Below are 5,722 nucleotides of genomic sequence, written 5' to 3'. Positions count from 1 at the left end.
GAATGAATGAATGAATAACAATTATTAAATACTTACTAAGTAATTAATAGTGGCTGGGTAGAGTAGAAATAATAGTTAGACTACATAGCCTCTAAGAAGCCTTCCAGCTCTGGGAATCCATGATTCTATCCAACTTTGAGTATTATATACTTCAGGTACATTATAAGCTACCTTGGCTTTTGTGAACCGGCCTGGCAACCTAAGTATCATTTATAATATTGTCCCTAAAGGAAAATCTATTCTAAGTAATCAAGTAACAGGCTTTTCCCAGAGCTTTTTTCTCAGTTGGGGGTCACCTATTGACTGGCTTCTGGCGTGGAGTTTACATGAGGTAGTAGGCAGAATCCTCCACTTACATTCCTACTCTGATCCCTCATCGCGAGGTGAAGATGACCTGGTTTTGTCGTTGCTGTTGCTTGTTCATCACTATTTTATTTACTGTTGATAACACTCTTTTATTTTTAAATTTTGAATTCCAGATTCTCTTCCTCCCTTGCCTCATACACAGAGAGGCAAACAATGTGCTATCCAATATACATGTAAAATCATGCAAGACATTCCCGTATTAGCCATACTGCAAAAAAAATTAGGAAAGAGAAAATTAGTCTTCAATTTACACTCAGAATTCGTCAGTTCTCTCTTTGGAAGTGGATAGCATTTTTTTCATCATGCATCTTTTGGAATAGTCTTTGATCACTGTATTAATCATCATTCGTTGTTGTTCAGTCCCTTCAGTCGTGTCCAATTTGATTTTTTTTTTTTTTTGGCAAAGATACTGGAGTAGTTTGCCATTTCTTTCTCCGGCTCATTTTACAGATGAGGAAACTGAGGCAGTGTTAAGTGACTTGCCCAGGGTCACACAGCTAGCAAGTATCTGAGACCAGATTTGAACTCAGGAAGATGGGTTTTCCTGACTTCAGACCTGGCACTCTATCCATTGTGCCACCTAGCTGTCACCTAGCTGGAATACATGGGGACTTTCTATGTCAGTGGCTTCCTTGGTATATAAGGCCAGTAAGACTCTAATCTCTGGTTCAAAGGGTATAAACATTTTAGTTACTTCATCTGCATAATTCTAAATTGCTTTCCAAAATGGTTATACCATTTCACAGTTCTACCAACAATATGTTAGTGTGCCTAACATTTCACACCCCTTCCGACATTGATTATTACTGGGTTTCTTTTGCCATTTTTTGCCAATTTGTAGGCTGTGAGGTGAAACCTCAGAGTTATTATAATTTGCATTTCTCTTATTATTACTGATTTACATCACTGCTTTTTCCTTGTGCACTTCCTTTACGTGAGACAATTTGTCACATTCTACCTCTCCTTTCCACCTTCTTCTAGTGAATCCCTCTTTCTCAACCTACATTCTTTTTTTGGAGATCATTCAAACAAAATCAACTCCCATCCATGCCCTCTGTCTATGCAGACTCCTTCTAAGTGCCCTAATAATGATAAAGATCTGAGGACTTACATGTATCATCTTCCCATACGGGAACGTAAACAGTTTAATTCCATTAAGTCTCTTATGATTACCCTTTCATGTTTACCTTTTTATGTTTCTCTTCTCTTTGAATGTCAAATTTTCTATTCAGCTTTGGTCTTTTCATCAGGAATGTTTGAAATATTCTATTTTATTAATTTCATTAATTTCTATTTTGCTTCTGAAGGATTATACTCAGTTTTTCTGGGCAGATTATTCTTGGTGTCATCCTAACTCCTTTGCCTCTAGATTGTCATATTCTAGGTCCTCTGATCTTTTAATCTGGAAGCTGCTAAATCTCGTGTGACCCTGACTGCGGTTCTACAATATTTGAATTGTTTCTTTCTGCCTGATTGCACTATTTTCTCCTTGGCCTGGGAACTCTGGAATTTGGCTATAATATTCCTGGGAGTTTTCATTTGGGGATCCCTTTCAGGAGGTGATCAGTGGGTCTTTCAATTTCTTTTTTTTATCTTCTGGATTAGGATATTGGGGCAGTTTTCCTTGATAATTTCTTGAAATATGATGTCTATGCTCTTTTTCTTGATTGTGGTTTTCAGGTAATCCAATAAATATTAAATGATCTCTTCTTGATCTATTTTCCAGGTCAGTTATTTTTTCAATGAAATATTTCACATTTTTCTACTTTTTTCATTCTTTTGACTTTGATTGTTTCTTGAAGTCTCATAGAGTCATTGGCTTCCACTTGTCCAATTCCAATTTTTAAGGAATTATTTTCTTCAGTGAGCTTTTGCACCTTCTTTTCCACTTGACCTCTTCTGCTTTTAAAAGAGTTCTTTTCTTCAGCAAATTTTTGTGCCTCTTTTACCATTAGGCCAACTCTGTTTTTTAAGGTAATATTTTCTTCAGTGTTTTTTTGTGCCTCTTTTACCAAGCTGTTAGTTCTCTTCTCAAAAATTTTTGGCATCACACTCATTTCTTTTCCCAATTTTGCCTCTACTAATCTTATCTCGTTTTTAACTCTTCTAGGGATTCTTGCTGACCTTAGGTCCAATTAGCATTTTTCTTTGTGGCTTTTCTTGTAACTATTTTCACATTGTTGTCTTCTTCTGAGTTCATGTATTGATCTTCCCTGCCACCATAGAAGCTTTTTTCGGTCAAGTTCTTTTTTGGTGTTGTTGTTTGCTCATTTTTACAGCCTATTTCTTCACTTTGAAGTTAAAGTTAAACTCACCTGGAGGTGGGGAGGCATTGTGTCAAACTTCAGGGTTTTTTTTGCTGCTGTATTCAGAGCTAGTTCTGGGGGTCTACAAGTTTTCAGAGCTTCCAAGGTAGTATTAGACTGGGAAAGGAGTGGACACCACTCTCCTGGGCTGTGCTCTGATCTTTACCCATGAAGGGCCTATGCTCCTCTGTAGCTGCAAGTACCAGTGCTTCTTTTGGCCTGGGACCTGTGCTAGGCCCCTACTCCCTTGTGACCTATCAGAAGCACTTCCCTCTGTCCTGGAACCACATACTGGAAAGGCTCATAGGCAACAGAGTTGCCAAACAGTCCTAGCAGTACCCAGTGCTAGCAAAGGGCTCCCTGTAATCTCTTTCTGACTAGTGGTCTGGCCCCCTTACCAACTCTGAGCTAAGAGCTCCCAAAGCTGCTCCTGCTGCTGTCACAGCTGCCTCCAAGGCCCACTGTTGGTGTTCTTACCATGCCCTAGGCATGCACCCACCCTGGTGTTATAAATTTCTCCTATGGACCTTCTAAATTGCCTTAGGCTGGAAAAACATCTTTTTCTGACTTTTTATTGGCTCTTCTGCTCCAAAATTTGAGTTGAGGCATTATTTTAAAGTTGTTTGGAGGTAAATGTTGGGAGAGCTCAGCTGGGTCTTGGCCTGTACTCTGCCATCTTGGCTCCTGACCCTGGTTTTTTCAAAGCTCTTTCAAAGCACCATGATCTCTCTCAGGTCTTTCCCAAAGGGGCCTGGCCACAAACATGTGTCTGATACTTGAGGGTTAGCCTAAACTACATTCCTAGAGTTTCTTCTCCAAAAGGATGACCACCAGGTAATGATTTTTTTTTTGTTACATCAACTCATGAAGAATGTCTGCTAATATCTGAAGGGGTTGTGACCTGTGTTGATGGAGAGGAGAGAGAGCCCAGAACAATGAAATCATGTATCTTTGGAAATATCAAAGAAGACATTATAAAATGGTGTGCCATGCTGCCAAAGGAGGATTTTACCTGGAATTCCTAGAACCTGTGATGCCTCAGCTGGCTCACAACCTGACTCAAAGGCAGGTGAACATCATAGTGCAGAAGAAAATCATTGATAGGAGAGACCTAACAAACAAGAAAAATGCTCACTCTTTTTTGGCCCCTGATTTTGATATTGGCTGGATGAGTCTGATGCAGAAATGGAACTCAAAGCCAAGGAGGAAGAACAATAAACAAAATCAGGATGGAGTCTAGAGTTCCAAATGACTCATCAACCTGAAGAGAGGATACTTGTTTATATATAATCTGGTTCAGTTCTAAGGATTCTCCTGGATCTCTGTCAACATGACAGTGTGGCTGTTTATCTTAGGAAAAGATTCTTTCTATGACACATTCCGCACCATGGTTGATATCAATGCCTTACTTAGAGTCACTCAATTGTCAGTGATTCCCACTTTGATCCGGCTCTTTGGGAGAAATGTCCTTTGATTTGTCATCATTGGCAACTTGGAAGAAATGCAAAGCGAAGTTGTGGTTTTCTTTGCATTTTCTTTATGGAGCACAACTGAAATATTCAGATATCCATTCTATACGCTTGCCTTCATTGACGTAGAATGGAAATTACTCACATGGATCTGATATCCCATCTGGATTCCTTTCTATTCTGTGGGATGTTTGGCAGAAGCTGTCTTACTCATCAATTCCACTATTTAGTGCAATGGGGAGATTCAGCTTTAGGTTGTCATGTCCATTGAACATCACTGCCAAATTTTCATTCTTTCTTCAAATCTGTCTCATAATAATATTTTAGAACTGTTTTTAAATTTCCATCACTTTTATAAATAATGAAGGTGGCTCTATGGACCCAAAAAGAGAAAAACCAACTAAGCTGAGCAGCAAATGGCTTCTTACCAGATTAATTATAATCTCCAGTTCTTAATGGTTTTATCTAGTATGCTGATATGAAGGCTTTTCTGAAGTTTAATAATTTTAATTTTAGGTGATTCTACAGCACCAAGTAGAATTCCTCTACTTATTATATCACTTCACTGTAGAATATGCATGACCAGTAACTCTCACGTTCAACCAACTAAGTTGGCCATCTAATTTTCCCCATCCTAAAACCAATCCATAATTCCTGCATATACTATATAGGTAGTGATAGCAGATTTACCCAAATCCCTGTTTCCAGCAGCCAGCCAACTACATTTACTGAGCACTTAAAAGCAGAACCATTTTCTTAGTTGAGATTTCTCATTTTTAACAACGGCTCATAAGGAACGGTAAGATGGTGCTCTCTTACAGGAAACTATCGTGATGAGGCTCAGAGACCAAAAGAAGCACAAATCCCATAGGTTACTTGTTGAGTTATCACATGGTTGATCCTTTGATGATCAATTTAGGCTCAGCCACCCTGTCTTAATTTGATGCTTTGGGTTTTCCTCTAGCCAGCACTTCGCCCATGGAAAGTGCCAGGAAAGGAAAGAGACTTATATTAATAACTCAGCATTACAGCGTAGAATGCTACTTTCCTCCTATTTCTGATAACATTTTGCATTCGTAAAGCTGAATTCTTCCCACAGATTAATCACTAAAACGTACAGAGATAAAGCATCTCGGGTAAGGTCATGAATAGTAGCAGCTCCAGAAGCAGGAATCACCATTACTCCTTCCAGTCAGCACTTAAACCATTGGCTCATTCAGTCTCTCTATCACAGTGGAGGGCAATGGAGAGTACCACAGTAAACTTCTCATGAGCGGCACCAGACAAAATTTCAGACTGGCATCTGAAGTGCCTGAATTGTTAATTCGGACCGTTGGCCTAAGTGACCTTGGTAAAGCTCTTCCAGTCCTAGATGCTTTATTCTTTCTGGACAAAACAGTTCACACGACCCTCTGACATAGTCTTCATAGTGCCATGTCAAAACATCAGGGTTTTGTTATTCTGCAACAAATATCATTATGCAACTAATTACAATGTGGTTTAGTCACTCCAAGTTCCCATTTCTCAGCAATGGGAAAAGATCTTTTCCTTTTGTTTCAAAATCCTTTTATTTACCTTTTA

General features: G+C 39.0%; 1 pseudogene; it reads left to right on the top strand.

The window, feature by feature from the left end:
- The first annotated feature begins 3,857 nt into the window (after nucleotides 1-3,857).
- On the top strand, nucleotides 3,858-4,545 carry LOC110222263 (very-long-chain (3R)-3-hydroxyacyl-CoA dehydratase 3 pseudogene; annotated as a pseudogene).
- Nucleotides 4,546-5,722: the final 1,177 nt, after the last annotated feature.

Source organism: Phascolarctos cinereus, unplaced genomic scaffold (genome assembly GCF_003287225.1).
Source record: "Phascolarctos cinereus isolate Bilbo 61053 unplaced genomic scaffold, phaCin_HiC Scaffold_726;HRSCAF=1367, whole genome shotgun sequence".
NCBI classification, from domain to species: Eukaryota; Metazoa; Chordata; class Mammalia; order Diprotodontia; family Phascolarctidae; genus Phascolarctos; species Phascolarctos cinereus.
This window is presented reverse-complemented; position numbering and strand designations above follow the sequence as displayed.